This window comes from Portunus trituberculatus, chromosome 48, assembly GCF_017591435.1.
Source record: "Portunus trituberculatus isolate SZX2019 chromosome 48, ASM1759143v1, whole genome shotgun sequence".
NCBI lineage: Eukaryota > Metazoa > Arthropoda > Malacostraca > Decapoda > Portunidae > Portunus > Portunus trituberculatus.
The window spans coordinates 698,425-710,107 of NC_059302.1; the positions used below are offsets into that span (position 1 = coordinate 698,425).

Sequence of the window (11,683 nt, forward strand, 5' to 3'; positions counted from 1 at the left end):
TGTGTTTATAAGAGAGACATTTTTCGCTGCACCAATGTCCGCTGAAAATTTTGTCGCTCATTCACACTGTCACTGACTGGAACAAACAACTGTTGAAGGCTGCAAATGGAAGAAAGAACAATTTTATTAAAACAACTGTGCATATAAATATTGCCATGGAACACGTAGATGTGATGTGAATGATCATAAATCTATTTTTTTTATGACAGGAACACGCTCGCTCACGGGAACAATTTCTCGTCATATTCATGAATCTTTTCGATATTTCATAATTTGAATTGATCCGGTTACGTTCTCAATTATACAAGCTATTCATGATATCTTTACTCTATATAGTTTCCATGCTGTGAGTGTCTTCATATCTACTTTTACGTGTTTGCAATTTCCTGAGAGAGAGGAGACTTTTCCTTTCTTCTCTCTCACATACAATAATCAATAGAGAATAGTTTTCCCATACACATAAACTCATAATTATCCAGCAAATTTTACTAACCTATTTTTTCCTACTGTTTTCCTACATCTATTCATTCAGAAGACAGCATACTATGAGTCGGAGGTGGCTCAACAGATACGGACGAAAAAATCTTGTATGACAACTTTCCTTTCTCTTTTAACTTAATGCATTCGTCCTTTAAGTCCTCATCCTCCTTTTCAAACTCCTCCTGGTCCTCTTCTTCCTGTACACTACTTTTACATAACACCAGGACACCAATTCTTCCTTTTCTACGTACCCTCTCAGCCCCCACCTACTACTACCGCTTGCCTTTCTCCACTGTTCCCTCTCAACACCTTCTTTAACCTCTCCTCTTCCACTCACAGACTCACACGACACTCCATCAACACATCGCGTCACATTCTATTTAGACTTTTTTACACTCCGTCACTTTCTCCGACACTCCTTCAATCTCTCTCTCTCTCTCTCCTCCGACACGCGGCCTCATTACATCTTGTCACGTTCATTAATGAAAGGAAAGGTGTAATTAAGGATTCGTGTAGGTATTCAGGTGTGTTGGTACTCTCTCTGTTGTGGTTTTATAGCAGTGGTCTCTCTGTTTCTCTCTCTCTCTCTCTCTCTCTCTCTCTCTCTCTCTCTCTCTCTCTCTCTCTCTCTCTCTCTCTCTCTCTCTCTCTCTCTCTCTCTCTCTCTCTCTCTCTCTCTCTCTCTCTCTCTCTCTCTCTCTCTCATTCTCTTAATTTTACTATATATGTAAATAGTTTATATTGTACATTGTTTACCTTTTTATTTCGTTCAATCTGTCTGTCCGTCTGTTTATCTGTTTATCTGTCTATCTCTCTGTCATTCTGTCTGTTTGTCTGTCCGTCTCTCTGTCTTTTTTTTACCTACTTACGTACCTGCCTGCTTACTTGCCTGTCTAACTGTCAGTCTGTCTTTGTGTCTGCCTACCTGCCTGTCTCTCTCTTTATCTGTCTGTCTGTCTGCTCGTTTGGTTTTCCCTTTGAATGTTTAATTCCTGCGTGATATGTGTAGACTTGATTCTTCTGAATCCTTTGCTTTGTGGAATTGCCTGCTTTGTTTTCAGTATTATTTGCATTTATAGTTCAGCCTGGAGGTATTCAAATGGTCCGAGGTTCAGGCAGATTGCTCTAGTTATTTAGATGCAGAGAATATAGATATGTAAAGAGAAGGACGCGCATGCACACACACAGACAAACACACACACACACACACACACACACACACACACACACACACACACACACACACACACACACACACACACACACACACACACACGAGCTCTCTGTATTTATGTATGTATGCGTAATATGGTTCTCATACCAATTAACTTTCAATTACATTTCCAGTGCATGTCGAGCTGCAGATCACGTATGTGTATTGCCTTATCGGAATATCGTCGCCTTTAATTTCTCTGTATGGCTTTTTTCACTGATTTTATTTATTTATTTATTTTTCTTTTTAACATTTACTACATTATAAAAAAGTGAATATATTTGTTTTCTCTCTCTCTCTCTCTCTCTCTCTCTCTCTCTCTCTCTCTCTCTCTCTCTCTCTCTCTCTCTCTCTCTCTCTCTCTCTCTCTCTCTCTCTCTCTCTCTCTCTCTCTGGTAACTAGAAAGGTACAATAGGAAATGGGTTTTTTTTTATAGTTTTGTGTAGATTTCCCTTTTGTCACGTAGTTCATTAGTGTTTATATAGCGGGCCATAAATTCAATACTTTCTGGTAATTTCCCCTTTGAATACTGTGTTTGTAATTCCATTAAAAATAATCTAATCCGCATACACATTATGGTGCAGACGAGATGGCAGGGGAGGGGACGCATACCACCACCACCACCACAATCACCACCACCACCACCACCACCACCACCACCACCACCACCACCACCACCACCACCACCACCACCACCACCACCACCACCACCACCACCACCACCACCATCAACACAGTCATTCACAGTAGTAGATCTTCACTTCACGACCTTGGAAAAATAACAACACACAGAGAGAGAGAGAGAGAGAGAGAGAGAGAGAGAGAGAGAGAGAGAGAGAGACGGACATGTTAGTTTGAGTGGTAGGCTTACAAGTGCATCACAAATAGAAAGCAGAGAGAAGCGGGTTTCAAAGGGAATAGAAAAGAAAGATCAATGAAACAGTAATGGTGGCTAGTGATGTGCTCTGTGTCTGTGTGTGTGTATAAGCGTGTGTGTGTGTGTGTGTGTGTGTGTGTGTGTGTGTGTGTGTGTGTGTGTGTGTGTGTGTGTGTGTGTGTGTGTGTGTGTGTGTGTGTGTGTGTGTGTGTGTGTGTGTGTGTGTGTGTGTGTGTGTGTGTGTGTGTGTGTTTAGGTGTTCATATGCATCGAACCAACGCCCACACCTCATGTAAAAACAGATTAAGGAAGATGTTTAAACTAATTACAAATAGAGATAGGAAAACATAACTGATTGGGAGGGAAGAAAATCCAATGTCTCTCTCTCTCTCTCTCTCTCTCTCTCTCTCTCTCTCTCTCTCTCTCTCTCTCTCTCTCTCTCTCTCTCTCTCTCTCTCTCTCTCTCTCTCTCTCTTTCCTTCCCTCATTTTCATGCTGTGCAGTGCAATATGTAACAGTGACTTCTCTTCAAAGTGTTAGTTGATCATTTTTACAACATTATTTTGGCCTTCAGAAAACAATCATTTTGTTTTGTCACTCGTGCACATTTTCCAGAAATACACCTCCTGACTCTGTGTATTTATTTATTTGCGGTGACCAGATGAAAAGAGATGAAAGGACAGATAAGCTGTAGCATACATATATAGAGGAAGAAAGTTGAAAGTGAACGTCTTGTAGGTCTCAAAAAAAAAAAAAAAAAAAAAAAAATTAACAGGCAGTGCGACGAAGAATTTTTGGTTGGTATTAAGATTCTCAAGTTACATAAATCTTCAGTGCTTTGCTTCCTGCACTAAATCTTCTTTTATACAAACTTTTATGATATATTTTTGTGGTCGGCGATGTAACCACAAGAGCAGAGAATGGGAAGTTTGAAATTATATAAAAGTGATTCACACAATGTTATATGTTTCATTATTGCAGAAAGTTACAGTCATTTATTATGAGACATAAAGTATTGCTATGTTAACGCTTCACTACAAATTAGCTTTTTCCCTTTTAGGATAAAAACTACAGGGTTATTTACACGAGTTGAAGAGCGCCACTCCACACCAAAACTCTAGTAATATTTGCCGATGCTAGCAGCAAATAAAGGTTTTTTTTTTTTTTTACTACAGAGTTGCTCATACCAACATAACCATCACCACCATCATCTTCTTTTACTACTACTACTACTACTACTACTACTACTACTACTACTACTACTACTACTACTACTACTACTACTACTACTACTACTACTACTTGTACCATTAACACTTAGAATTATATTTACATATTTATTATTGTTGATTAATAGACAAACTGAGAAACATGAAGTAAAATTTAAAATATATGAAGAAAGGAAACAATAAGTGCTGTAAAATAAGACAATATATCGACTAAGATTAAGGACTATGATATATACATAAATAAATATCACTCAGACATGTGCGACTGAAGTGTTTTGTGATATTTGAAAAGCTCCATGTGTGTGTGTGTGTGTGTGTGTGTGTGTGTGTGTGTGTGTGTGTGTGTGTGTGTGTGTGTGTGTGTGTGTGTGTGTGTGCACATATATGAGAGATTAATATATCTATTCATATTTGCATCCCTCGACAGATGCCCCTAACAAACGTGAAGAAGGAGAGAGGTCAGCGTGAAAATGATTCCTAATACTACCTGTGCTGGACTGATAGGTAAAAAGACCAAAGATACAAGGGAACGTTTGTCTTAAAGGGCATCAGGTATGTGCTGGTGTGTGTGTGTGTGTGTGTGTGTGTGTGTGTGTGTGTGTGTGTGTGTGTGTGTATGTGTATGTGTTTAAACTCAAGGGAGTGTGGGAATTCCTGACATTTTCAACCCCTTTTTGGTTTAGTGTTTTTGCCCCTTTTGACTGTTTTTTTATTTATATTTTTCAACAAGATGCTCTCTTCGTTTGACCTTCATGTCCCTCTCGACATTTTACACGATCGAAAAGATTGATGTGTATTGCCGCCATTGGCGTTTTATTTTTGTCCCATTTAACTATTTTTAAAGTACATTTTCAATATGGTTAGTTCAGGAATTTCCACATTCAATTCACTTTCTTTCTAATGTGACTTCCTGAACATAAAAATACTGTAAAAAGGTAGATAAAATAATTTACAAAGCACCTTTGTATATTTTCTTTTGTCTTCTGATTTTCTTCTTTCTCCTTTTCTTATACTTCACTTTTTTTTATATTATTTTGTTTTGAGAGCCCAAATAAAAAAGCCACTTGTCTCTGCTCCTTACTCTTGGCTCCAGACACACCTATGCCTCCAAAGCACAAATATGAATTCCGAAAACAATATATATATTTTTTTTTTGTATATTGTCAAGAATTTTGTGTATACTGTGTGTGTTTTGGTGGATGGCACGAATTCATTATTACATTGTTCAGCATCCTAGTTCAGCTCCCCTCCCGGTGCTGCTGTGTCCTCGTTTTCGCGTAATCCACAGCGGACCAGGTGATGGAACGGCCGCGTGATGAAGTTAATAGTATCCATTGTTTAACATGTAAAGCGAGTGCATTGATATGACGGAAACGCAACTTTAGTCGCCACAGAGAAGTTACTGGCATTCATACTTTGAGATTCAGCCTCAAATTGTTTTCGTGTATTAAACTAATGGAGAGTTGTTGTTTTTTTTTATTTATTTTTTTTTTACAATTTTTGTTTTCTTTTTATTTTGCATTGACCACTAGGTTAATTATATTGACCACTAAGCTAATAGTGTCGCTAGTCACTCACGATACGACTTGTTTTAACGCAAAATCAAGCATTATTCTAGTTAGTGGTTCTATAGATTTATATATTCATTCATTTATTATTGTTAGTTTGGGTCATTAAATTCACTTGACATTACCGTATTTAATATCTTCTGTAATTAGATTAAATATATGTTTCAGATTCACTATCTTATTCTTGGGATTTGTTTTAGTATTGATCATACAATTAACCTTTTAACTCACATAATAAATTAAAAGGAGACTTTTTAAATTAGTAATATATTTCACTCATTTAATTAACCTCGAAACACCAGAACAGCAGATAACGCATGAAATTAATCGCTGGTGTTGCTCAGCTTCGCCACTTATTTATGTTTTTTTTTGTGGTACTTTCCGCGTTTTCAATTTCATGGTGTACTGTGTCAGGAAGTCACGTAATAACCAACACATGCTGCAGTTTACTGTTTTTCCCCAAGCGTTACCATTGCTTCACTTATTTTGCTACATTTTTTTTTAGCTTTAACTCTTCACACTAACACGGCAAATGGATGACAATTATATAGCAAAAAGTAGGAGATAAATAAGTAAATGGTACTCTGTTATATTATGAGCTTTTAACTCATGCACATCAGATAGAAATACTATATATAGTTACATAGACACTAGATATTTGAATGTTTTGACTCCATAACATATGTAAATCAAATGGGTGGTGACCCTTAACTCGTACTGGTAAACTGTACACTGTCCGCGAACAAATTGAAGCAAAAGTGAGCGCGTGGTGGACACAGCGGGACACAACGGCGGCAACTATTGATTATTGGTACTTCACACTTTAATACTTGCTGAGCTAAAGGGATCGGGCTTTTCCATTAAGGGTGAGAGGCAGAGAGTGAGAGGTAGAGGCACCAGAAAGAGACATTACAATAAAAGAGAATTAGAAAATAGTGTTAGCGTGTGAAATTTAAGACACTTTACTTGAGTTAACCTGAAGGCGAGAAAATCAATAATGAACAGAAGATTCTTATGATGAGTGAGAGACAAACTGAATAAAAACAAACAGCAAATAAGAGAGAGAGAGAGAGAGAGAGAGAGAGAGAGAGAGAGAGAGAGAGAGAGAGAGAGAGACGACATGGAGGGAAAGAATTACAAAGAGAAGAATAGAGAAAAAAAAAAGGTGATGAGAGAAGGGACGCGAGGAGAAATTTGAATACCTACGGAATAAAAAAGATAACAGGTAATTGAATAAAGCAGAAAACCTTTTGATTGGAGGCAGTTCCAGGGACGTGCAGAAGGGGAGCCACCCTTTAAAATTAGTCTGCCCTGTATATCTAAAGGGAGATCTGTGCTAGAGGAGGCGAGGGCGAAGCGATCTTACTTACGTGGGCATGGGAGAAAACTTACCTGAGAGAGAGAGAGAGAGAGAGAGAGAGAGAGAGAGAGAGAGAGAGAGAGCGTGTGTGTTTGTGTGTGTGTTTCTGTGTGTGTTCACTAAAGGGTTTATTCTGGCTTATTCTTGCAACTTAAGGCTGCAGATTAAGAGGATTTGGTGTTCGAGGAAGGGGAAACAGCAATAATTCAATGACATATGGTGTGTGTGTGTGTGTGTGTGTGTGTGTGTGTGTGTGTGTGTGTGTGTGTATTTGTGTGTGTGTTTCATTGTTTGATCTGCTGCAGTCTGTGACGAGACAGCCAGACGTTACCCTACGGAACGAGCTCAGAGCTCATTATTTCCGATCTTCGGATAGGCCTGAGACCAGGCACACACCACACACCGGGACAAAAAGGTCACAACTCCTCGATTTACATCCCGTACCTACTCACTGCTAGATAAACAGGTGCTACACGTGAAAGGAGACACATCCAATTATCTCTACCCGGCCGGGGAATCGAACCCGGTCCTCTGGCTTGTGAAGCCAGCGCTCTAACCACTGAGCTACCGGGCGTGTGTGTGTGTGTGTGTGTGTGTGTGTGTGTGTGTGTGTGTTTGTGTATGTGTGTGCATATTTATTGTTACTTTGTGATTTAGTGAGTTGCATGGCTGTTTCTCTTTCTTAAATTTTGCTTCTTTCTTTGTGTGTCGTTCTTTACACTTCTTTTACTACAATCAACATACTGTCCCCCACAATCCCTTCTCTCCCCAACAAGACAGAAAAAAAAGAAAAAAAAAATAACACGAGCGTAAGGAAACTAAGTCACTTTCATACAACCAGCACATAAACAAAATAAAATAAAGCATTTCCCATATACTTTAAAACACTTAATAATTTACTCAGTTAACACAGATTCCACCTCTACTTCTATTCCAGTTCTACTTCACCACCGAAAGCGCTCCTTGGAAGAAATAACTCGGGGGGGAATTAAATTAACTCAAATTCCACGGTCGGAAGCTTGAATATTCCGCCTCTGCCACCCTCCAGCGGGCTAAGTAACTCAAAGGGTATCCAAATATTAAACCATCGCAGCAGGTATCCCCCTCCTTGCCTCCCCTCAGACCACGCTGGGTAAGGAATGGGAGAGCAAGGCAATGGGAGGAGGTAGGGCGGGTGGGTTAGAGAAAAAGGGAAGGAGAGAATCAGAGAGGTTCAGTAGTCTAGTCTAGTCTTGAGTGGAGAAGAGATCTGCAGGAGCCGCTTTATTACTTATTTTTGCATGGAGTTAAGCTTCTACCCCTGAGATACTGAACGGTGGATATTTCTCTCTCTCTCTCTCTCTCTCTCTCTCTCTCTCTCTCTCTCTCTCTCTCTCTCTCTCTCTCTCTCTCTCTCTCTCTCTCCGGGTTGATTTCTTCGTAAAAATCGGGTTTCTAGGTTCATTGCTCACGAGAATATCTATCTGGGTGAAACATTACAGGTTGCCAGTTTACTTATAACTTCTTTGCAGTGTATGTATCTATGTTTAGGTTTACTTTCTAATTTCTCGTGAATTTCGTGGGCGTTTATTCCGGTCCACTGTGCACCAGGAAATATAAGGCTAATGAATCATTCTCTCTGGCTGTGAAGTGAAGTATAACAGCAAGATTTTGGACGAGTTGATATTCTGGGTTATCTTATTTTTTTTATTGTTATTGTTATGGCTACTGTTAATATTGTTACTTTTCGTTTATTTTACGTGTTGTTTGATATTTTATTTCTATTATTATTGCTCTTGCCTCTGCGTACAGAAGTCTTTGTTGTTGCAGCTATTAGAGTGTATTACAGGTTTTTTTTGGAATGTGTCCTGCTTCACACATTCACACACACACACACACACACACACACACACACACACACACACACACACACACACACACACACACACACACACACACACACACACACACACACACACACACACACACACACACACACACACACACACACACACACACACACACACACACACACACACACACACACACACACACACACACACACACACACACACACACACACACACACACACACACACACACACACACACACACACACACACACACACACACACACACACACACACACACACACACACACACACACACACACACACACACACACACACACACACACACACACACACACACACACACACACACACACACACACACACACACACACACACGATCTAGGTCATGACAACCATCAATCCTCTCTTTTACGAAACATCTCAATATTTTTACTCCTCTGATCTTTCGCATCTCGGCCCTCCACTCCCTTCATGACCTCCCTCCTCACCAACCTTTTCCTCTTCAGAGCTTTCCTCGTCTGGTGATGATGGTTCTCTCTGTCGGTTAATGATTGCATAAGCACGGTGGAATTAGGTCGTGTTATGAGTGTGTGTGTGTGTGTGTGTGTGTGTGTGTGTGTGTGTGTGTGTGTGTGTGTGAGTGTGGATGTGTGTGGATTTTACGTGCGAGCTTTATGACTTCATGTTTAAGCTCTGTTGCTCCCGGCGTCTGTATGAAACTCAACCTTTTCTTGTTAAAATGATGAAAAAGTAGAACATGTAATTTTGCTCTCTCTCTCTCTCTCTCTCTCTCTCTCTCTCTCTCTCTCTCTCTCTCTCTCTCTCTCTCTCTCTCTCTCTCTCTCTCTCTCTCTCTCTCTCTCTCTCTCTCTCTCTCTTTTTTTTTTTTTATTTGTACCAATTTACATAGATATACAGAGTTTTGTACATTATACATTACATACTTAGTACAATATTAGGCTAAAGTCACAGTTAATGCCTTCTATCCAAAGCCTGCCTCTGTCTGTCTGTCCGTCAGCCACTCATTCACTGCACACTTGAACTGCTGCGTGGACCAGCAGCCTCTCTCTCTCTCTCTCTCTCTCTCTCTCTCTCTCTCTCTCTCTCTCTCTCTCTCTCTCTCTCTCTCTCTCTCTCTCTCTCTCTCTCTCTCTCTCTCTCTCTCTCTCTTTTTTTTTTTTTTTTTTTAAACAAAACTTAATACAAAGGAACATGTACCCAAAGGCGCACTGTCGTGTGCTACCTATTCTAAGGGTACTACAATCTATTTCTCTACAATATTTACAAGACTTAAAAATAGATAATATACAAGATGGTCAGCATGTAAATGGAGCACTATTCGTTTCACTTCACTAGCACTATTCACGCACTGCACTACACTGAGTGTCACGTCACAAAGAGTGTCAGAGGAGTTGGCAGTGTCTGTCTCCACTTATGTGCCATCAGTTTGACACTGTGTGTGTTCATCTCCTGGACGTGAGGCACCGCGGCCGTGAACAAGTTCCACATCCTGGAGACGCGTCCTGCGAAGGTGCGTTGATGCTGACACCCGTGGGATCGCGGCACCTCTACGGCGTCACCACCATTGAGCACCGTTCTCGTGCTCCGTGCGGTGACTCTTAGAGGATGACGCAGCCCTGCCAGATGTGGCACTCTTTGCACCTGTGCCTTATGGAACACTACGATCGCCGCCACGTCTCTGCGGTGTTCCAGTGAATCAAGGGGACGCTCAGGCTCTGGGTGAGGTGGTAGTGCAGCATCTACTAGCCGTATGGCGCGGCGTTGGATGCTGTCCAGTCTCCTTCTGTGTGTGGCGGCACAGGACATCCAGGAGAGAGCTGCGTATTCAAGGTGGGGCCGCACCTGTGCCTTGTACAGCAGCAGTCTCCCCTTCCTGTCGAGGAAACTGGCGATCCTTCTGAGAGCGGAGATCCTGTGAGAGGCTTTCTTGGCAATGGTTTTGACATGCCTGTCAAACCTCAGCCCTCGATCCACCTCCACTCCAAGTATCTTGACGTCATCTTGGGTGGGAGAGCAGCAGCGCCAAAGACAACTTTCCTGCCATTGCTGCCATGGCGGCTGGGGACCGAGAGACAACCATTGCTTGTGTCTTCTCCGGCGCGAATGTCACTTGCCAGCGAGCACCCCACTCCTTTATCACTCGTAGCTGCTGATTGATGGCCTCAGCAGCCCGCCCACTGTCCTGGCGTGGATAGGTATAGGAGAGGGTGCAGTCATCAGCATAGGCCATGACTCCTGGCAGTAGCTGGAGAAGATCATCCACGTAGATATTCCACAGGAGTGGGCCAAGAATTGAACCCTGTGGCACTGATGCCTCCACAGGCAGGGACTCAGATGTTTGCCCGTTGACAACCACCTTGAGGCTTCTGTCCTGCAGGTAATTTCCCAAGAGTCGTAGCAAGCCACCCTGGATGCCTTTAGCACGAAGCTTTTCTAGTAATCCGTTGTGCCATACTTTATCAAAAGCTCCTGCTATGTCCAAAGCAACCACTATAGTGTCCTTGCCGTCGTCGAGGGCGTCCTGCCAATGCCTGGTGAGAAGCATCATTAGGTCGGAGGTTGACCTTCCAGGTCTGAACCCAAACTGTTGGTCTGAGAGGAGGGCATTGTCCTTGAGATGGCTACACACCACCTCTGCCACGACCCTCTCAAACACTTTACCCACCACTGACAACAGGGATATGGGTCTGTAGTTTTTTGGGTCCGTCCTGGAGCTTTTTGTGTGCAGGAACTACTCGAGCCTCCTTCCACACTGAAGGCCAGACGTTTTCCCGTACACAAGTTGTGAACTTGGGTGAGAGGGGCAGCCAGTTCCTGGGAGCATCGCTTCAGCAGGTGCGGGCTGATGTCATCAGGGCCGGTGGCTTTCTGTGTGTCCAGCCCCGCAATAATCGCTTCACCTGCTGATGCGTCACCTCCACCATGGTGACAGTCTTCTCACATTGCTGGACCAGCTGAGGCGGTGGCTGCTGTGGATTCCCGACCTTCATTTTCCAGCAAACAAGGAAGCCAGCAACTGTGCCCTCTCCTTACTGCTGGTGGCGACAGTACCGTCCTGCTTGCTGAGGGGAGGGATGGATT

The 11,683-nt window shown here is 42.0% G+C and overlaps 1 long non-coding RNA gene across 1 annotated transcript in view; it reads left to right on the forward strand.

The window, feature by feature from the left end:
* LOC123498924 overlaps nt 1-4,346 on the forward strand; it is a 163,240-nt gene extending 158,894 nt beyond the window's left edge. Inside the window, exon 3 of the long non-coding RNA XR_006672846.1 lies at nt 4,228-4,346. This is a non-coding gene — a long non-coding RNA (uncharacterized LOC123498924). The remainder of the gene's footprint in view (nt 1-4,227) is intronic.
* Nucleotides 4,347-11,683: the final 7,337 nt, after the last annotated feature.